Here is a 24,846-nt window from a genome sequence, read left to right on the forward strand (position 1 = left end):
ATTATCAAAATAACGGAGAGCACAGTTTTCCCAATAAAGGACTTCCCAGTTATCCCAGTAAAGGAGAGCACAGTTATCCCAATAGAGGAGAGCACAATTAACCCAATAAAGGACATCCCAGTTATCCCAATAAAGGACATCCCAGTTATCCCAATAAAAGACATCACAGTTATCCCAATAGAGGAGAGCACAGTTATCCCAATAAAGGACATCACAATTATCCCAATAAAGGACATCAGCGTTATCCCAATAAAGGAGACCAGAGTTATCCCAATAAAGGAGAACACAGTTATCTCAATAAATGATATCCCAGTTATTCCTATAAATGACAGCACAGTTATCACAATAAAGGACCTCAGAGTTATCCCAATAAAGGAGAAACGAGTTATCCCAATAAAGGAGAACACAGTTATCCCAATAAATGATATCCCAGTTATTCCAATAAAGGAGAGCACAGATATCCCAATAAAGGACATCACAGTTACCCCAATAAAGGACAGCAGTTATAATCCTAATAAAGGACATCAAAGTTATCCCAAAAAAGGAGACCACCGTTATCCCATTAAAGGAGACCACAGTTATCCCATTAAGGGAGACCACAGTTATTCTCCAAATAAAGGTCATTCCAAATATCCCAATAAAGGAGAGCACATTTATCCCAATCAAGGACATCGCAGTTATCCCAATAAAGGACTTCCCAGTTATCCCAATAAAGGAGACCACAGTTATCCCAATAAAGGACATCACAGTTATCCCAATAAGGGACATCCTAGTTACCCCAATAAAGGAGATCCCAGTTATCCCTATAAAGGAGAGCACTGTTATCCCAATAAAGGAGACCACAGTTATCCCAATAAAGGAGAACACGGTTATCCCAATAAAGGTCATCACAGTTATCACAATAAAGGAGAACACGGTTATCCCAATAAAGGTCATCACAGTTATCACAATAAAGGACAGCACAGTTATCCCAATAAAGGACATCACAGTTATCCCAATAAAGGAGAGCACAGTTATCCCAATAAAGGAGAGCACAGTTATCCCAATAAAGGACAGCACAGTTATCCCAATAAAGGAGAGCACAGCTATCCCAATAAAGGACAACACAGGTATCCCTATAAAGGAGAGCACAGTTATCCCTATAAAGGAGAGCACAGTTATCCCAATAAAGGACAGCACAGTTATCCCAATAAAGGACAGCAAAGTTATCCCAATAAAGGACAGCACAGTTATATCCCAATAAAGGAGAGCACAGTTATCCCAATAAAGGACAGCACAGTTATCCCAATAAAGGAGAGCACAGTTATCCCAATAAAGGACATCTCAGTTATCCCAATAAAGGACATCCCAATTATCCCAATAAAGGAGAGCACAGTTATCCCAATAAAGGAGAGCACAGTTTTCCCAATAAAGGAGAGCACAGTTTTCCCTGCAAAGGAGAGCACAGTTATCCCAGTAAAGGACAGCAGAGTTATCCCAATAAAGGACAGCACAGTTATCCCAATAAAGGAGAGCACATTTATCCCAAGAAATGACAGCACAGTTATACCAATAAAGGAGAGCACAGTTATCCCAATAAAGGAGAGTACATTTATCCCAATAAAGGACATCACAGTTATCCCAGTAAAGTAGATCACAGTTATCCCAATAAAGGACTGCACAGTTATCCCAGTAAAGGAGGTCACAGTTATCCCAATAAAGGACAGCACAGTTATCCCAATAAAGGAGAGCACATTTACCCCAATAAAGGGCATCACAGTTATCCCAATAAAGGACATCCCAATTATCCCAATAAAGGAGAGCGCAGTTATCCCAATAAAGGAGAGCACAGTTATCCCAATAAAGGACAGCACAGTTATCCCACTAAAGGGCATCCCAGTTATCCCAATAAAGGAGAGCACAGTTATCCCAATAAAGGAGAGCACAGTTATCGCTATAAAGGAGAGCACAATTATCCCAATAAAGGACAGCACAGTTATACCAATAAAGGAGAGCACAGTTATCCCAATAAAGGACAGCACAGTTTTCCCAATAAAGGACAGCACAGTTACCCCAATAAAGGAGAGCACAGTTATCCCTATAAAGGAGAACACAGCTATCCCAATAAAGGACAGCACAGTTATCCCAATAAAGGAGAGTACAGTTATCTCAATAAAGGACATCACAGTTATCCCAATAAAGGAGACCAGAGTTATCCCAATAAAGGAGAACACAGTTATCCCAATAAATGATATCCCAGTTATTCCGATAAATGACAGCACAGTTATCACAATAAAGGACATCAGAGTTTTCCCAATAAAGGAGACCACAGTTATCCTAATAAAGGAGAACACAGTTATCCCAATAAATGATATCCCAGTTATTCCAATAAAGGAGAGCACAGATATCCCAATAAAGGACATCGTAGCTATCCCAATAAAGGACAGCAGTTATTTTCCTAATAAAGGACATCAAAGTTATCCCAAAAAAGGAGACCACCGTTATACCATTAAAACAGACCACAGTTATCCTATTAAGGGAGACCACAGTTATTATCCTCATAAAGGTCATCCCAAATATCCCAATAAAGGAGAGCACAGTTATCCCAAACAAGGACATCACAGTTATCCCAATAAAGGACATCACATTTATCCCAATAAAGGAGACCACAGTTATCCCAATAAAGGAGAACACAGTTATCCCAATAAAGGGCATCACAATTATCCCTATAAAGGACATCCCAGTTATCCCAATAAAAGAGTGCACATTTATCCCAATAAAGAACATCACAGTTATCCCAATAAAGGAGAACACAGTTATCCCAATAAAGGAGAGCACTGTTGTCCCAATAAAGGAGAGCACAGTTATCCCAAAAAAGGATAGCACAGTTATCCCAATAAAGGACAGCAGTTTTCCCAATAAAGGATAGCACAGTTATCCAATAAAGGAGAGCACAGTCATCCCAATAAAGGACATCCCAGTTGTTATCCCAAGAAAGGAGAGCACAGTTATCCCAATAAAGGACATCACAGTTATCCCAATAAAGGACTTCCCATTTATCCCAATAAAGGAGAGCACAGTTATCCCAATAAAGGAGAGCACAGTTGTCCCAATAAAGGAGAGCACAGTCATCCCAATGAAGGACATCCCAGCTATCCCAATAGAGGAGAGCACAGTTATCCCAATAAAGGACATCCCAGTTATCCCAATAAAGGACATCCCAGTTATCCCAATAAAGGAAATCCCAGTTATCCCAATAGAGGAGAGCACAGTTATCCCAATAATGGACATCACAGTTATCCCAATAAAGGACATCAGAGTTATCCCAGTAAAGGAGATCCCAGTTATTCCAATAAAGGACAGCACAGTTATCACACTAAAGGACATCAGAGTTGTCCCAATTAAGGAGACCAGAGTTATCCCAATAAAGGAGAACACACTTATCCTAATAAATGATATCCCAGTTATTCCAATAAAGGGGAGCACAGTTATCCCAATAAAGGAGATCACAGTTAGCCCAATAAATAACATCCCAGTTATCCCATTAAATGACAGCAAAGTTATTATCACAATAACGGAGAGCACAGTTTTCCCAATAAAGGACTTCCCAGTTATCCCAGTAAAGGAGAGCACAGTTATCCCAATAGAGGAGAGCACAATTAACCCAATAAAGGACATCCCAGTTATCCCAATAAAGGACATCCCAGTTATCCCAATAAAGGACATCACAGTTATCCCAATAGAGCAGAGCACAGTTATCCCAATAAAGGACATCACAATTATCCCAATAAAGGACATCAGCGTTATCCCAATAAAGGAGACCAGAGTTATCCCAATAAAGGAGAACACAGTTATCTCAATAAGTGATATCCCAGTTATTCCTATAAATGACAGCACAGTAATCACAATAAAGGACCTCAGAGTTATCCCAATAAAGGAGAAACGAGTTATCCCAATAAAGGAGAACACAGTTATCCCAATAAATGATATCCCAGTTATTCCAATAAAGGAGAGCACAGATATCCCAATAAAGGACATCACAGTTATCCCAATAAAGGACAGCAGTTATAATCCTAATAAAGGACATCAAAGTTATCCCAAAAAAGGAGACCACCGTTATCCCATTAAAGGAGACCACAGTTATCCCATTAAGGGAGACCACAGTTATTCTCCTAATAAAGGTCATTCCAAATATCCCAATAAAGGAGAGCACATTTATCCCAATCAAGGACATCGCAGTTATCCCAATAAAGGACTTCCCAGTTATCCCAATAAAGGAGACCACAGTTATCCCAATAAAGGACATCACAGTTATCCCAATAAGGGACATCCTAGTTACCCCAATAAAGGAGATCCCAGTTATCCCTATAAAGTAGAGCACTGTTATCCCAATAAAGGAGATCACAGTTATCCCAATAAAGGAGAACACGGTTATCCCAATAAAGGTCATCACAGTTATCACAATAAAGGACAGCACAGTTATCCCAATAAAGGGCATCACAGTTATCCCAAAAAGGAGAGCACAGTTATCCCAATAAAGGAGAGCACAGTTATCCCAATAAAGGACAGCACAGTTATCCCAATAAAGGACAGCACAGTTATCCCAATAAAGGACAGCACAGTTATATCCCAATAAAGGAGAGCACAGTTATATCCCAATAAAGGAGAGCACAGTTATCCCAATAAAGGAGAGCACAGTTATCCCAATTAAGGAGAGCACAGTTATCCCAATAAAGGACATCTCAGTTATCGCAATAAAGGACATCCCAATTATCCCAATAAAGGAGAGCACAGTTATCCCAATAAAGGAGAGCACAGTTATCCCAATAAAGGAGAGCACAGTTTTCCCTACAAAGGAGAGCACAGTTATCCCAGTAAAGGACAGCAGAGTTATCCCAATAAAGGACAGCACAGTTATCCCAATAAAGGAGAGCACATTTATCCCAAGAAATGACAGCACAGTTATCCCAATAAAGGAGAGCACAGTTATCCCAATAAACGGGAGCTCAGTTATCCCAATAAAGGACATCACAGTTATCCCAGTAAAGGAGATCACAGTTATCCCAATCAAGGACAGCACAGTTATCCCAATAAAGGACATCCCAGTTATCCCAGTAAACGAGATCACAGTTATCCCAGTAAAGGACAGCGCAGTTATCCCAATAAAGGAGTACATTTATCCCAATAAAGGACATCACAGTTATCCCAGAAAAGGAGATCACAGTTATCCCAATAAAGGACAGCACAGTTATCCCAGTAAAGGAGATCACAGTTATCCCAATAAAGGACAGCACAGTTATCCCAGTAAAGGAGATCACAGTTATCCCAATAAAGGACATCCCAATTATCCCAATAAAGGAGAGCGCAGTTATCAAAATAAAGGAGAGCACAGTTATCCCAATAAAGGAGAGCACAGTTATCCCAGTAAAGGAGAGCACAGTTATCCCAATAAAGGACAGCACAGTTATCCCAGTAAAGGAGAGCACAGTTATCCCAATAAATGACAGCACAGTTATCCCAATAAAGGAGAGAAGTTATCCCAATAAAGGGGAGCTCAGTTAACCCAATAAAGGACATCACAGTCATCCCAATAAAGGACATCACATTTATCTCAATCAAGGACAGCACATTTATCCCAATAAAGGACATCCCAGATATCCCAATAAAGGACATTACAGTTATCCCAATAAAGGACAGCACAGTTATCGCACTAAAGGACATCCCAGTTATCCCAATAAAGGAGAGCACAGTTATCCCAATAAAGGAGAGCACAGTTATCGCAATGAAGGAGAGCACAATTATCCCAATAAAGGACAGCACAGTTATGCCAAAAAAGGAGAGCACAGTTATCCCAATAAAGGACAGCACAGTTATCCCAATAAAGGACAGCACAGTTATCCCAATAAAGGAGAGCACAGTTATCCCTATAAAGGAGAACACAGCTATCCCAATAAAGGACAGCACAGTTATCCCAATAAAGGAGAGCACAGTTATCTCAATAAAGGACCTCGCAGTTATCCCAATAAAGGAGACCAGAATTATCTCAATAAAGGAGAACACAGTTATCCCAATAAATGATATCCCAGTTATTCCAATAAAGGAGAGCATAGATATCCCAATAAAGGACATCACAGCTATCCCAATAAAGGACAGCAGTTATTATCCAAATAAAGGACATCAAAGTTATCCCAAAAAAGGAGACCACCGTTATACCATTAAAACAGACCACAGTTATCCTATTAAGGGAGACCACAGTTATTATCCGAATAAAGGTCATCCCAAATATCCCAATAAAGGAGAGCACAGTTAACCCAATCAAGGACATCACAGTTATCCCAATAAAGGACATCACATTTATCCCAATAAAGGAGACCACAGTTATCCCAATAAAGGAGAACACAGTTATCCCAATAAAGGGCATCACGATTATCCCTATAAAGGACATCCCAGTTATCCCAATAAAAGAGTGCACAGTTATCCCAATAAAGAACATCACAGTTATCCCAATAAAGGAGAACACAGTTATCCCAATAAAGGAGAGCACTGTTGTCCCAATAAAGGAGAGCACAGTTATCCCAAAAATGGATAGCACAGTTATCCCAAAAAAGGACAGCACAGTTTTCCCAATAAAGGATAGCACAGTTATCCCAATAAAGGACAACACAGGTATCCCTATAAAGGAGAGCACAGTTATCCCTATAAAGGAGAGCACAGTTATCCCAATAAAGGACAGCACAGTTATCCCAATAAAGGACAGCACAGTTATCCCAATAAAGGACAGCACAGTTATATCCCAATAAAGGAGAGCGCAGTTATCCCAATAAAGGACATCTCAGTTATCCCAATAAAGGACATCCCAATTATCCCAATAAAGGAGAGCACAGTTATCCCAATAAAGGAGAACACAGTTATCCCAATAACGGAGAGCACAGTTTTCCCAGTAAAGGACAGCAGAGTTATCCCAATAAAGGACAGCACAGTTATCCCAATAAAGGAGACCACAGTTATCCCATTAAGGGAGACCACAGTTATTCTCCTAATAAAGGTCATTCCAAATATCCCAATAAAGGAGAGCACATTTATCCCAATCAAGGACATCACAGTTATCCCAATAAAGGACTTCCCAGTTATCCCAATAAAGGAGACCAAAGTTATCCCAATAAAGGACATCACAGTTATCCCAATAAGGGACATCCTAGTTACCCCAATAAAGGAGATCCCAGTTATCCCTATAAAGGAGAGCACTGTTATCCCAATAAAGGAGATCACAGTTATCCCAATAAAGGAGAACACGGTTATCCCAATAAAGGTCATCACAGTTATCACAATAAAGGACAGCACAGTTATCCCAATAAAGGACATCACAGTTATCCCAATAAAGGAGAGCACAGTTATCCCAATAAAGGAGAGCACAGTTATCCCAATAAAGGACAGCACAGTTATCCCAATAAAGGAGAGCACAGCTATCCCAATAATGGACAACACAGGTATCCCTATAAAGGAGAGCACAGTTATCCCTATAAAGGAGAGCACAGTTATCCCAATAAAGGACAGCACAGTTATCCCAATAAAGGACAGCACAGTTATCCCAATAAAGGACAGCACAGTTATATCCCAATAAAGGAGAGCACAGTTATCCCAATAAAGGACAGCACAGTTATCCCAATAAAGGAGAGCACAGTTATCCCAATAAAGGACATCTCAGTTATCCCAATAAAGGACATCCCAATTATCCCAATAAAGGATAGCACAGTTATCCCAATAAAGGAGAGCACAGTTATCCCAATAAAGGAGAGCACAGTTTTCCCTACAAAGGAGAGCACAGTTATCCCAGTAAAGGACAGCAGAGTTATCCCAATAAAGGACAGCACAGTTATCCCAATAAAGGAGAGCACATTTATCACAAGAAATGACAGCACAGTTATCCCAATAAAGGAGAGCACAGTTATCCCAATAAAGGGGAGCTCAGTTATCCCAATAAAGGACATCACAGTTATCCCAGTAAAGGAGATCACAGTTATCCCAATCAAGGACAGCACAGTTATCCCACTAAAGGACATCCCAGTTATCCCAGTAAAGGAGATCACAGTTATCCCAACAAAGGACAGCACAGTTATCCCAGTAATGGAGATCACAGTTATCCCAATAAAGGACAGCACAGTTATCCCAATAAAGGAGAGCACATTTATCCCAATAAAGCACATCACAGTTATCCCAATAAAGGACATCCCAATTATCCCAATAAAGGAGAGCGCAGTTATCCCAATAAAGGAGAGCACAGTTATCCCAATAAAGGAGAGCACAGTTATCCCAGTAAAGGAGAGCACAGTTATCCCAATAAAGGACAGCACAGTTATCCCAATAAAGGAGAGCACAGTTATCCCAATAAATGACAGCACAGTTATCCCAATAAATGAGAGAAGTTATCCCAATAAAGGGGAGCTCAGTTATCCCAATAAAGGACATCACAGTTATCCCAATAAAGGACATCACATTTATCTCAATCAAGGATAGCACATTTATCCCAATAAAGGACATCCCAGTTATCCCAATAAAGGACATTACAGTTATCCCAATAAAGAAGAGCACAGTTATCCCAATAAAGGAGAGCACAGTTATCCCAATAAAGGAGAGCACAGTTATCGTTATGAAGGAGAGCACAATAATCCCAATAAAGGACAGCACAGTTATGCCAATAAAGGTGAGCACAGTTATCCCAATAAAGGACAGCACAGTTATCCCAATAAAGGACAGCACAGTTATCCCAAAAAAGGACAGCACAGTTATTCCTATAAAGGAGAACACAGCTTTCCCAATAAAGGACAGCACAGTTATCCCAATAAAGGGGAGCACAGTTATCTCAATAAAGGACATCGCAGTTATCCCAATAAAGGAGACCAGAGTTATCTCAATAAAGGAGAACACAGTTATCCCAATAAATGATATCCCAGTTATTCCTATAAATGACAGCACAGTTATCAAAATAAAGGACATCAGAGTTATCCCAATAAAGGAGACCAGAGTTATCCTAATAAAGGAGAACACAGTTATCCCAATAAATGATATCCCAGTTATTCCAATAAAGGAGAGCACAGATATCCCAATAAAGGACAGCAGTTATTACCCTAATAAAGGACATCAAAGTTATCCCAAAAAAGGAGACCACCGTTATACCACTAAAGCAGACCACAGTTATCCTATTAAGGGAGACCACAGTTATTATCCGAATAAAGGTCATCCCAAATATCCCAATAAAGGAGAGCACAGTTATCCCAATCAAGGACATCACAGTTATCCCAATAAAGGGCATCACATTTATCCCAATAAAGGAGACCACAGTTATCCCAATAAAGGAGAACCCAGTTATCCCAATAAAGGGCATCACAATTATCCCTATAAAGGACATCCCAGTTATCCCAATAAAAGAGTGCACAGTTATCCCAATAAAGAACATCACAGTTATCCCAATAAAGGAGAACACAGTTATCCCAATAAAGGAGAGCACTGTTGTCCCAATAAAGGCGAGCACAGTTATCCCAAAAAAGGATAGCACAATTATCCCAATAAAGGATAGCACAGTTTTCCCAATAAAGGATAGCACAGTTATCCCAATAAAGGACAACACAGGTATCCCTATAAAGGAGAGCACAGTTATCCCTATAAAGGAGAGCACAGTTATCCCAATAAAGGACAGCACAGTTATTCCAATAAAGGACAGCACAGTTATCCCAATAAAGGACAGCACAGTTATATCCCAATAAAGGAGAGCACAGTTATCCCAATAAAGGACAGCACAGTTATCCCAATAAAGGAGAGCACAGTTATCCCAATAAAGGACATCTCAGTTGTCCCAATAAAGGACATCCCAATTATCCCAATAAAGGAGAGCACAGTTATCCCAATAAAGGAGAGCACAGTTATCCCAATAAAGGAGAGCACAGTTTTCCCTACAAAGGAGAGCACAGTTATCCCAGTAAAGGACAGCAGAGTTATCCCAATAAAGGACAGCACAGTTATCCCAATAAAGGAGAGCACATTTATCCCAAGAAAGGACAGCACAGTTATCCCAATAAAGGAGAGCACAGTTATCCCAATAAAGGGGAGCTCAGTTATCTCAATAAAGGACATCACAGTTATCCCAGTAAAGGAGATCACAGTTATCCCAATCAAGGACAGCACAGTTATCCCAATAAAGGACATCCCAGTTATCCCAGTAAAGGAGATCACAGTTATCCCAATAAAGGACAGCACAGTTATCCCAATAAAGGACAGCACATTTATCCCAATAAAGGACATCACAGTTATCCCAATAAAGGACAGCGCAGTTATCCCAATAAAGGAGAGCACAGTTATCCCAATAAAGGAGAGCACAATTATCCCAGTAAAGGAGAGCACAGTTATCCCAATAAAGGACAGCACAGTTATCCCAATAAAGGAGAGCACAGTTATCCCAATAAATGACAGCACAGTTATCCCAATAAAGGTGAGAAGTTATCCCAATAAAGGGGAGCTCAGTTATCCCAATAAAGGACATCACAGTTATCCCAATAAAGGCCATCACATTTATCTCAATCAAGGACAGCACACTTATCCCAATAAAGGACATCCCAGTTATCCCAATAAAGGACATTACAGTTATCCCAATAAAGGACAGCACAGTTATCCCACTAAAGGACATCCCAGTAATCCCAATAAAGGAGAGCACAGTTATCCCAATAAAGGAGAGCACAGTTATCCCAATAAAGGAGATCACAGTTATCCCAATAAAGGAGAGCACAGTTATCGCTATGAAGGAGAGCACAATTATCCCAATAAAGGACAGCACAGTTATGCCAATAAAGGAGAGCACAGTTATCCCAGTAAAGGACAGCACAGTTATCCCAGTAAAGGACGGCACAGTTATCCGATTAAAGGAGAGCACAGTTATCCCTATAAAGGAGAACACAGCTATCCCAATAAAGGACAGCACAATTATCCCAATAAAGGAGAGCACTGTTATCTCAATAAAGGACATCACAGTTATCCCAATAAAGGATACCAGAGTTATCTCAATAAAGGAGAACACAGTTATCCCAATAAATGATATCCCAGTTATTCCGATAAATGACAGCACAGTTATCACAATAAAGGACATCAGAGTTATCCCAATAAAGGAGACCAGAGTTATCCTAATAAAGGAGAACACAGTCATCCCAATAAAGGACATCACAGCTATCCCAATATTGGACAGCAGTTATTATCCTAATAAAGGACATCAAAGTTATCCCAAAAAAGGAGACCACCGTTATACCATTAAAACAGACCACAGTTATCCTATTAAGGGAGACCACAGTTATTATCCTAATAAAGGTCATCCCAAATATCCCAATAAAGGAGAGCACAGTTATCTCAATCAAGGACATCACAGTTATCCCAATAAAGTACATCACATTTATCCCAATAAAGGAGACCACAGTTATCCAAATAAAGGGCACCACAATTATCCCTATAAAGGACATCCCAGTTATCCCAATAAAAGAGTGCACAGTTATCCCAATAAAGAACATCACAGTTATCCCAATAAAGGAGAACACAGTTATCCCAATAAAGGAGAGCACTGTTGTCCCAATAAAGGAGAGCACAGTTTTCCCAAAAAAGGATAGCACAGTTATCCCAATAAAGAACAGCATCTTTTTCCCAATAAAGGATAGCACAGTTATCCCAATAAAGGAGAGCACAGTCATCCCAATAAAGGACATCCCAGTTGTTATCCCAAGAAAGGAGGGCACAGTTATCCCAATAAAGGACATCACAGTTATCCCAATAAAGGACTTCCCAGTTATCCCAATAAAGGAGAGCACAGTTATCCCAATAAAGGAGAGCACAGTTATCGCAATAAAGGAGAGCACAGTCACCCCAATGAAGGACATCCCAGCTATCCCAATAGAGGAGAGCACAGTTATCCCAATAAAGGACATCCCAGTTATCCCAATAAAGCACATCCCAGTTATCCCAATAAAGGAAATCCCAGTTATCCCAATAGAGGAGAGCACAGTTATCCCAATAATGGACATCACAGTTATCCCAGTAAAGGACATCAGAGTTAACCCAATAAAGGAGATCCCAGTTTTTCCAATAAAGGACAGCACAGTTATCACACTAAAGGACATCAGAGTTCTCCCAATTAAGGAGACCAGAGTTATCCCAATAAAGGAGAACACACCTATCCTAATAAATGATATCCCCGTTATTCCAATAAAGGGGAGCACAGTTATCCCAATAAAGGAGATCACAGTTAGCCCAATAAAGAACATCCCAGTTATCCCATTAAATGACAGCAAAGTTATTATCACAATAACGGAGAGCACAGTTTTCCCAATAAAGGACTTCCCAGTTATCCCAATAAAGGAGAGCACAGTTATCCCAATAAAGGAGAGCACAGTTATCCTATTAAAGGAGAGCAAATTTATCCCAATAAAGGACATCCCAGTTATCCCAATAGAGGAGAGCACAATTAATCCAATAAAGGACATCCCAGTTATCCCAATAAAGGACATCCCAGTTATCCCAATAAAGGACATCACAGTTATCCCAATAGAGGAGAGCACAGTTATCCCAATAAAGGACATCACAATTATCCCAATAAAGGACATCAGCGTTATCCCAATAAAGGAGACCAGAGTTATCCCAATAAAGGAGAACATAGTTATCCCAATCAATGATATCCCAGTTATTCCTATAAATGACAGCACAGTTAACACAATAAAGGACCTCAGAGTTATCCCAATAAAGGAGAACACAGTTATCCCAATAAATGATACCCCAGTTATTCCTATAAAGGAGAGCACAGATATCCCAATAAAGGACATCACAGTTATCCCAATATAGGACAGCAGTTATTATCCTAATAAAGGACATCAAAGTTATCCCAAAAAAGGAGACCACCGTTATCCCATTAAAGGAGACCACAGTTATCCCATTAAGGGAGACCACAGTTATTCTCCTAATATAGGTCATTCCAAATATCCCAATAAAGGAGAGCACATTTATCCCAATCAAGGACATCACAGTTATCCCAATAAAGGACATCACATTTATCCCAATAAAGGAGACCACAGTTATCCCAATAAAGGGCATCACAAATATCCCTATAAAGGACATCCCAGTTATCCCAATAAAGGAGAGCACAGTTATCCCAATAAAGAACATCACAGTTATCCCAATAAAGGAGAACACAGTTATCCCAATGAAGGGCATCACAGTTATCCCAATAAAGGACATCAGAGTTATCCCAATAAAGGAGATCCCAGTTATTCCAATAAAGGACAGCACAGTTATCCCAATAAAGGACAGCAGTTATTATCCTAATAAAGGACAACACAGTTATCCCAATAAAGGAGACCACCATTATCCCATTTAAGGAGACCACAGTTATCCCATTAAGGGAGACCACAATTATTATCCTAATATAGGACATCCCAGATATCCCAATAAAGGAGAGCACAATTATCCCAAACAAGGACATCACAGCTATCCCAATAAAGGACATCACAGTTATCCCAATAAAGGATATCACAGTTATCCCAATAAAGGAGAGCACGGTTATCCCAATAAAGAAGACCACAGTTATCCCAATAAAGGAGAACAGTTATCCCAATGAAGGGCATCACAGTTATCCCAATAAGGGACATCAGAGTTATCCCAATAAAGGAGATCCCAGTTATTCCAATAAAGGACAGCACAGTTATCACACGAAAGGACATCAGAGTTGTCCCAATTAAGGAGGCCAGAGTTAACCCAAAAAAGGAGAACACACTTATCCTAATAAATGATATCCCATTTATTCCAATAAAGGGGAGCACAGTTATCCCAATAAAGGAGGTCACAGTTAGCCCAATAAAGAACATCCCAGTTATCCCATTAAATGACAGAAAAGATATTATCACAATAACGGAGAGCACAGTTTTCCCAATAAAGGACTTCCCAGTTATCCCAATAAAGGAGAGCACAGTTATCCCAATAAAGGAGACCACAGTTATCCTATTAAAGGAGAGCAAATTTATCCCAATAAAGGACATCCCAGTTATCCCAATAGAGGAGCACAATTAACCCAATAAAGGACATCCCAGTTATCCCAATAAAGGACATCCCAGTTATCCCAATACAGGACAGCACAGTTATCCCAATAATGGGCATCCCAGTTATTATCCCAATAGAGGAGACAACATTTATCCCAATACCGGAGAGTCTAGTTATCCCAATAAAGAACATCACAGTTATCCCAATAAAGGAGAGCACAGTTATCCCAATAAAGGAGATCACAGTTATCCCAATAAAGGACATCCCAGTTATCCCATTAAATGACAGCAAAGTTATTATCACTATAAAGGAGAGCACAGTTATCCCAATAAAGGACTTCCCAGTTATCCCAATAAAGGGCATCCCAGTTATCCCAATAGAGGAGAGCACAGTTATCCCAATAAAGGACATCACAGTAATGCCAATAAAGGACGTCAGAGTTATCCCAATAAAGGAGACCAGAGTTATCCCAATAAAGGAGAACACAGTTATCCCAATAAATGATATCTCAGTTATTCCTATAAATGACAGCACAGTTATCACAATAAAGGACATCAGAGTTATCCCAATAAAGGAGACCAGAGTTATCTTAATAAAGGAGAACACAGTTATCCCAATAAATGATACCCCAGTTATTCCAATAAAGGAGAGCACAGATATCCCAATAAAGGACATCACAGCTATCCCAACAAAGGACAGCAGTTATTATCCTAATAAAGGACATCAAAGTTATCCCAAAAAAGGAGACCACCGTTATCCCATTAAAGGAGACCACAGTTATCCTATTAAGGGAGACCACAGTTATTATCCTAATAAAGGTCATCTCAAATAACCCAATAAAGGAGAGCACAGTTATTCCAATCAAGGACATCACAGTTATCCCAATAAAGGACATCACATTTATCCCAATAAAGCAGACCACAGTTATCCCAATAAAGGAGAACACAGTTATCCCAATAAAGGGCATCACAATTATCCCTATAAAGGACATCCCAGTTATCCCAATAAAAGAGTGCACAGTTATCCCAATAAAGGATAGCACAGTTATCCCAATAAAGGATAGCACAGTTATCCCAATAAAGGAGAGCACAGTCATCCCAATAAAGGACATCCCAGTTGTTATCACAAGAAAGGAGAGCACAGTTATCCCAATAAAGGACATCACAGTTATTCCAATAAAGGACTTCCCAGTTATCCCAATAAAGGAGAGCACAGTTATCCCAATAAAGGAGAGCACAGTTATCCCAATAAAGGAGAGCACAGTCATCCCAATGAAGGACATCCCAGCCATCCCAATAGAGGAGAGCACAGTTATCCCAATAAAGGACATCCCAGTTATCCCAATAAAGGACATCCCATTTATCCCAATAAAGGAGAGCACAGTTATCCCAATAAAGGAGAGCACAGTTATCCCAATAAAGGAGAGCACAGTCATCCCAATAAAGGACATCCCAGCTATCCCAATAGAGGAGAGCACAGTTATCCCAATAAAGGACATCAGAGTTATCCCAATAAAGGAGACCAGAGTTATCCCAATAAAGGAGAACACAGTTATCCCAATAAATGATATCCCAGTTATTCCAATAAAGGACAGCACAGTTATCACAATAAAGGACATCAGAGTTGTCCCAATTAAGGAGACCAGAGTTATCCCAATAAAGGAGAACACACTTATCCTAATAAATGATATCCCAGTTATTCCAATAAAGGGGAGCACAGTTCTCCCAATAAAGGAGATCACAGTTAGCCCAATAAAGAACATCCCAGTTACCCATTAAATGACAGCAAAGTTATTATCACAATAAAGGAGAGCACAGTTTTCCCAATAAAGGACTTCCCAGTTACCCCAATAAAGGAGGGCACAGTAATCCCAATAAAGGAGAGCACAGTTATCCTAATAAAGGAGAGCAAATTTATCCCAATAAAGGACATCCCAGTTATCCCAATAGAGGAGAGCACAATTAACCCAATAAAGGACATCCCAGTTATCCCAATAAAGGACATCCCAGTTATCCCAATAAAGGACATCCCAGTTATCCCTATAGAGGAGAGCACAGTTATCCCAATAAAGGACATCACAATTTTCCCAATAAAGGACATCAGCGTTATCCCAATAAAGGAGACCAGAGTTATCCCAATAAAGGAGAACATAGTTATCCAAATAAATGATATCCCAGTTATTCCTATAAATGACAGCACAGTTATCACAATAAAGGACGTTAGAGTTATCCCAATAAAGGAGACCAGAGTTATCCCAATAAAGGAGAACACAGTTATCCCAATAAATGATATCCCAGTTATTCCAATAAAGGAGAACACAGATATCCCAATAAAGGACATTACAGTTATCCCAATAAAGGACAGCAGTTATTATCCTAATAAAGGACATCAAAGTTATCCCAAAAAAGGAGACCACCGTTATCCTATTAAAGGAGACCACAGTTATCCCATTAAGGGAGACCACGGTTATTCTCCTAATAAAGGTCATTCCAAATATCCCAATAAAGGAGAGCACATTTATCCCAATCAAGGACATCACAGTTATCCCAATAAAGGACATCACATTTATCCCAATAATGGAGACCACAGTTATCCCAATAAAGGGCATCACAATTATCCCTATAAAGGACATCCCAGTTATCCCAATAAAGGAGAGCACAGTTATCCCAATAAAGAACATCACAGTTATCCCAATAAAGGAGAACACAGTTATCCCAATAAAGGAGAGCACTGCTGTCCCAAAAAAGGAGAGCACAGTTATCCCATTAAGGGAGACCACAGTTATTATCCAATTAAAGTTCATCCCAAATATCCCAATAAAGGAGAGCACAGTTATCCCAATCAAGGACATCACAGTAATCCCAATAAAGGACATCACATTTATCCCAATAAAGGAGAATACAGTTATACCAATAAAGGGCATCACAATTATCCCGATAAAGGACATCCCAGTTATCCCAATAAGGGAGAGCACAGTTATCCCAATAAAGAACATCACATTCATCCCAATAAAGGAGAACACAGTTATCCCAATAAAGGAGAGCACTGTTGTCCCAATAAAGGAGAGCACATTTATCCCCAAAAAGGATACCACAGTTATCCCAATAAAGGACAGCACAGTTATCCCAATAAAGGAGAGCACAGTTATCCCAATAAAGGAGACCACAGTTATCCCAATAAAGGGCATCACAATTATCCCGATAAAGGGCATCCCAGTTATTCAAATAAAGGAGAGCACAGTTAGCCCAATAAAGAACATCACAGTTATCCCAATAAAGGAGAACACAGTTATCCCAATAAAGGAGAGCACTGTTGTCCCAATAAAGGAGAGCACATTTATCCCAAAAAAGGATAGCACAGTTATCCCAATAAAGGACAGCACAATTATCCCAATAAAGGAGAGCACAGCTATCCCAATAAAGTAGAGCACAGACTTCCCAATAAAGGACATCCCAGTTATCCCAATACAGGAGAGCACACTTATCCCAATAAAGGACATCACAGTTACCCCAATAAAGGACATCAGAGTTTTCCCAATAAAGGAGACCAGAGATATCCCAATAAAGGAGAACACAGTTATCCCAATAAAGGACATCCCAGTTATCCCAATAAAGGACATCCCAGTTATCCCAATAGAGGAGAGCACACTTATCCCAATAATGGACACCACAGTTATCCCAATAAAGGACATCAGAGTTTTCCCAATAGAGGAGACCAGAGTTATCCCAATAAAGGAGAACACAGTTATCCCAATAAATGATATCCCAGTTATTCCAATAAAGGACAGCACAGTTATCACAATAAAGGACATCAGAGTTGTCCCAATAAAGGAGACCAGAGTTATCCCAATAAAGGAGAACACAGTTATCCTAATAAATGATATCCCAGTTTTTCCAATAAAGGGGAGCACAGATATCCCAATAAAGGACATCACAGTTATCCCAATAAAGGACAGCAGTTATTATCCTAATAAAGGACAACACAGTTATCCCAATAAAGGAGACCACCATTATCCCATTTAAGGAGACCACAGTTATCCCATTAAGGGAGACCACAGTTATTATCCTAATATAGGACATCCCAGATATCCCAATAAAGGAGAGCACAATTATCCCAAACAAGGACATCACAGCTATCCCAATAAAGGACATCACAGTTATCCCAATAAAGGAGACCATGGTTATCCCAATAAAGAAGACCACAGTTATCCCAATAAAGGAGAACACAGTTATCCCAATGAAGGGCATCACAGTTATCCCAATAAAGGACATCAGAGTTATCCCAATAAAGGAGATCCCAGTTATTCCAATAAAGGACAGCACAGTTATCACACTAAAGGACATCAGAGTTGTCCCAATTAAGGAGACCAGAGTTATCCCAAAAAAGGAGAACACACTTATCCTAATAAATGATATCCCAGTTATTCCAATAAAGGGGAGCACAGTTATCCCAATAAAGGAGATCACAGTTAGCCCAATAAAGAACATCCCAGTTATCCCATTAAATGACAGAAAAGTTATTATCACAATAATGGAGAGCACAGTTTTCCCAATAAAGGACTTCCCAGTTATCCCAATAAAGGAGAGCACAGTTATCCCAATAAAGGAGAGCACAGTTATCCTATTAAAGGAGAGCAAATTTATCCCAATAAAGGACATCCCAGTTATCCCAATAGAGGAGAGCACAATTAACCCAATAAAGGACATCCCAGTTATCCCAATAAAGGACATCCCAGTTATCCCAATACAGGACAGCACAGTTATCCCAATAATGGGCATCCCAGTTATTATCCCAATAAAGGAGACAACATTTATCCCAATACCGGAGAGTCTAGTTATCCCGATAAAGAACATCACAGTTATCCCAATAAAGGAGAGCACAGTTATCCCAATAAAGGAGATCACAGTTATCCCAATAAAGGACATCCCAGTTATCCCATTAAATGACAGCAAAGTTATTATCACTATAAAGGAGAGCACAGTTATCCCAATAAAGGACTTCCCAGTTATCCCAATAAAGGACATCCCAGTTATCCCAATAGAGGAGAGCACACTTATCCCAATAATGGACACCACAGTTATCCCAATAAAGGACATCAGAGTTTTCCCAATAGAGGAGACCAGAGTTATCCCAATAAAGGAGAACACAGTTATCCCAATAAATGATATCCCAGTTATTCCAATAAAGGACAGCACAGTTATCACAATAAAGGACATCAGAGTTGTCCCAATAAAGGAGACCAGAGTTATCCCAATAAAGGAGAACACAGTTATCCTAATAAATGATATCCCAGTTTTTCCAATAAAGGGGAGCACAGATATCCCAATAAAGGACATCACAGTTATCCCAATAAAGGACAGCAGTTATTATCCTAATAAAGGACAACACAGTTATCCCAATAAAGGAGACCACCATTATCCCATTTAAGGAGACCACAGTTATCCCATTAAGGGAGACCACAGTTATTATCCTAATATAGGACATCCCAGATATCCCAATAAAGGAGAGCACAATTATCCCAAACAAGGACATCACAGCTATCCCAATAAAGGACATCACAGTTATCCCAATAAAGGATATCACAGTTATCCCAATAAAGGAGACCACGGTTCTCCCAATAAAGAAGACCACAGTTATCCCAATAAAGGAGAACACAGTTATCCCAATGAAGGGCATCACAGTTATCCCAATAAAGGACATCAGAGTTATCCCAATAAAGGAGATCCCAGTTATTCCAATAAAGGACAGCACAGTTATCACACTAAAGGACATCAGAGTTGTCCCAATTAAGGAGACCAGAGTTATCCCAAAAAAGGAGAACACACTTATCCTAATAAATGATATCCCAGTTATTCCAATAAAGGGGAGCACAGTTATCCCAATAAAGGAGATCACAGTTAGCCCAATAAAGAACATCCCAGTTATCCCATTAAATGACAGAAAAGTTATTATCACAATAACGGAGAGCACAGTTTTCCCAATAAAGGACTTCCCAGTTATCCCAATAAAGGAGAGCACAGTTATCCCAATAAAGGAGAGCACAGTTATCCTATTAAAGGAGAGCAAATTTATCCCAATAAAGGACATCCCAGTTATCCCAATAGAGGAGAGCACAATTAACCCAATAAAGGACATCCCAGTTATCCCAATAAAGGACATCCCAGTTATCCCAATACAGGACAGCACAGTTATCCCAATAATGGGCATCCCAGTTATTATCCCAATAAAGGAGACAACATTTATCCCAATACCGGAGAGTCTAGTTATCCCGATAAAGAACATCACAGTTATCCCAATAAAGGAGAGCACAGTTATCCCAATAAAGGAGATCACAGTTATCCCAATAAAGGACATCCCAGTTATCCCATTAAATGACAGCAAAGTTATTATCACTATAAAGGAGAGCACAGTTATCCCAATAAAGGACTTCCCAGTTATCCCAATAAAGGGCATCCCAGTTATCCCAATAGAGGAGAGCACAGTTATCCCAATAAAGGACATCACAGTAATGCTAATAAAGGACGTCAGAGTTATCCCAATAAAGGAGACCAGAGTTATCCTAATAAAGGAGAACACAGTTATCCCAATAAATGATACCCCAGTTATTCCAATAAAGGAGAGCACAGATATCCCAATAAAGGACATCACAGCTATCCCAACAAAGGACAGCAGTTATTATCCTAATAAAAGACATCAAAGTTATCCCAAAAAAGGAGACCACCGTTATCCCATTAAAGGAGACCACAGTTATCCTATTAAGGGAGACCACAGTTATTATCCTAATAAAGGTCATCTCAAATAACCCAATAAAGGAGAGCACAGTTATTCCAATCAAGGACATCACAGTTATCCCAATAAAGGACATCACATTTATCCCAATAAAGCAGACCACAGTTATCCCAATAAAGGAGAACACAGTTATCCCAATAAAGGGCATCACAATTATCCCTATAAAGGACATCCCAGTTATCCCAATAAAAGAGTGCACAGTTATCCCAATAAAGGATAGCACAGTTATCCCAATAAAGGATAGCACAGTTATCCCAATAAAGGAGAGCACAGTCATCCCAATAAAGGACATCCCAGTTGTTATCACAAGAAAGGAGAGCACAGTTATCCCAATAAAGGACATCACAGTTATTCCAATAAAGGACTTCCCAGTTATCCCAATAAAGGAGAGCACAGTTATCCCAATAAAGGAGAGCACAGTTATCCCAATAAAGGAGAGCACAGTCATCCCAATGAAGGATATCCCAGCCATCCCAATAGAGGAGAGCACAGTTATCCCAATAAAGGACATCCCAGTTATCCCAATAAAGGACATCCCATTTATCCCAATAAAGGAGAGCACAGTTATCCCAATAAAGGAGAGCACAGTTATCCCAATAAAGGAGAGCACAGTCATCCCAATAAAGGACATCCCAGCTATCCCAATAGAGGAGAGCACAGTTATCCCAATAAAGGACATCAGAGTTATCCCAATAAAGGAGACCAGAGTTATCCCAATAAAGGAGAACACAGTTATCCCAATAAATGATATCCCAGTTATTCCAATAAAGGACAGCACAGTTATCACAATAAAGGACATCAGAGTTGTCCCAATTAAGGAGACCAGAGTTATCCCAATAAAGGAGAACACACTTATCCTAATAAATGATATCCCAGTTATTCCAATAAAGGGGAGCACAGTTCTCCCAATAAAGGAGATCACAGTTAGCCCAATAAAGAACATCCCAGTTACCCATTAAATGACAGCAAAGTTATTATCACAATAAAGGAGAGCACAGTTTTCCCAATAAAGGACTTCCCAGTTACCCCAATAAAGGAGGGCACAGTAATCCCAATAAAGGAGAGCACAGTTATCCTATTAAAGGAGAGCAAATTTATCCCAATAAAGGACATCCCAGTTATCCCAATAGAGGAGAGCACAATTAACCCAATAAAGGACATCCCAGTTATCCCAATAAAGGACATCCCAGTTATCCCAATAAAGGACATCCCAGTTATCCCTATAGAGGAGAGCACAGTTATCCCAATAAAGGACATCACAATTTTCCCAATAAAGGACATCAGCGTTATCCCAATAAAGTAGACCAGAGTTATCCCAATAAAGGAGAACATAGTTATCCAAATAAATGATATCCCAGTTATTCCTATAAATGACAGCACAGTTATCACAATAAAGGACGTTAGAGTTATCCCAATAAAGGAGACCAGAGTTATCCCAATAAAGGAGAACACAGTTATCCCAATAAATGATATCCCAGTTATTCCAATAAAGGAGAGCACAGATATCCCAATAAAGGACATTACAGTTATCCCAATAAAGGACAGCAGTTATTATCCTAATAAAGGACATCAAAGTTATCCCAAAAAAGGAGACCACCGTTATCCTATTAAAGGAGACCACAGTTATCCCATTAAGGGAGACCACGGTTATTCTCCTAATAAAGGTCATTCCAAATATCCCAATAAAGGAGAGCACATTTATCCCAATCAAGGACATCACAGTTATCCCAATAAAGGACATCACATTTATCCCAATAATGGAGACCACAGTTATCCCAATAAAGGGCATCACAATTATCCCTATAAAGGACATCCCAGTTATCCCAATAAAGGAGAGCACAGTTATCCCAATAAAGAACATCACAGTTATCCCAATAAAGGAGAACACAGTTATCCCAATAAAGGAGAGCACTGCTGTCCCAAAAAAGGAGAGCACAGTTATCCCATTAAGGGAGACCACAGTTATTATCCAATTAAAGTTCATCCCAAATATCCCAATAAAGGAGAGCACAGTTATCCCAATCAAGGACATCACAGTAATCCCAATAAAGGACATCACATTTATCCCAATAAAGGAGAATACAGTTATACCAATAAAGGGCATCACAATTATCCCGATAAAGGACATCCCAGTTATCCCAATAAGGGAGAGCACAGTTATCCCAATAAAGAACATCACATTCATCCCAATAAAGGAGAACACAGTTATCCCAATAAAGGAGAGCACTGTTGTCCCAATAAAGGAGAGCACATTTATCCCCAAAAAGGATACCACAGTTATCCCAATAAAGGACAGCACAGTTATCCCAATAAAGGAGAGCACAGTTATCCCAATAAAGGAGACCACAGTTAGCCCAATAAAGGGCATCACAATTATCCCGATAAAGGGCATCCCAGTTATTCAAATAAAGGAGAGCACAGTTATCCCAATAAAGAACATCACAGTTATCCCAATAAAGGAGAACACAGTTATCCCAATAAAGGAGAGCACTGTTGTCCCAATAAAGGAGAGCACATTTATCCCAAAAAAGGATAGTACAGTTATCCCAATAAAGGACAGCACAATTATCCCAATAAAGGAGAGCACAGCTATCCCAATAAAGTAGAGCACAGACTTCCCAATAAAGGACATCCCAGTTATCCCAATACAGGAGAGCACACTTATCCCAATAAAGGACATCACAGTTACCCCAATAAAGGACATCAGAGTTTTCCCAATAAAGGAGACCAGAGTTATCCCAATAAAGGAGAACACAGTTATCCCAGTAAAGGACATCCCAGTTATCCCAATAAAGGACATCCCAGTTATCCCAATAAAGGACATCCCAGTTATCCCAATAGAGGAGAGCACACTTATCCCAATAATGGACACCACAGTTATCCCAATAAAGGACATCAGAGTTTTCCCAATAGAGGAGACCAGAGTTATCCCAATAAAGGAGAACACAGTTATCCCAATAAATGATATCCCAGTTATTCCAATAAAGGACAGCACAGTTATCATAATAAAGGACATCAGAGATGTCCCAATAAAGGAGACCAGAGTTATCCCAATAAAGGAGAACACAGTTATCCTAATAAATGATATCCCAGTTTTTCCAATAAAGGGGAGCACAGATATCCCAATAAAGGACATCACAGTTATCCCAATAAAGGACAGCAGTTATTATCCTAATAAAGGACAACACAGTTATCCCAATAAAGGAGACCACCATTATCCCATTTAAGGAGACCACAGTTATCCCATTAAGGGAGACCACAGTTATTATCCTAATATAGGACATCCCAGATATCCCAATAAAGGAGAGCACAATTATCCCAAACAAGGACATCACAGCTATCCCAATAAAGGACATCACAGTTATCCCAATAAAGGATATCACAGTTATCCCAATAAAGGAGACCACGGTTATCCCAATAAAGAAGACCACAGTTATCCCAATAAAGGAGAACACAGTTATCCCAATGAAGGGCATCACAGTTATCCCAATAAAGGACATCAGAGTTATCCCAATAAAGGAGATCCCAGTTATTCCAATAAAGGACAGCACAGTTATCACACTAAAGGACATCAGAGTTGTCCCAATTAAGGAGACCAGAGTTATCCCAAAAAAGGAGAACACACTTATCCTAATAAATGATATCCCAGTTATTCCAATAAAGGGGAGCACAGTTATCCCAATAAAGGAGATCACAGTTAGCCCAATAAAGAACATCCCAGTTATCCCATTAAATGACAGAAAAGTTATTATCAAAATAACGGAGAGCACAGTTTTCCCAATAAAGGACTTCCCAGTTATCCCAATAAAGGAGAGCACAGTTATCCCAATAAAGGAGAGCACAGTTATCCTATTAAAGGAGAGCAAATTTATCCCAATAAAGGACATCCCAGTTATCCCAATAGAGGAGAGCACAATTAACCCAATAAAGGACATCCCAGTTATCCCAATAAAGGACATCCCAGTTATCCCAATACAGGACAGCACAGTTATCCCAATAATGGGCATCCCAGTTATTATC

The sequence above is a fragment of the Somniosus microcephalus genome, chromosome 3, assembly GCF_052327205.1.
Source record: "Somniosus microcephalus isolate GS21.2 chromosome 3, FLI_Smic_1.0, whole genome shotgun sequence".
NCBI classification, from domain to species: domain Eukaryota; kingdom Metazoa; phylum Chordata; class Chondrichthyes; order Squaliformes; family Somniosidae; genus Somniosus; species Somniosus microcephalus.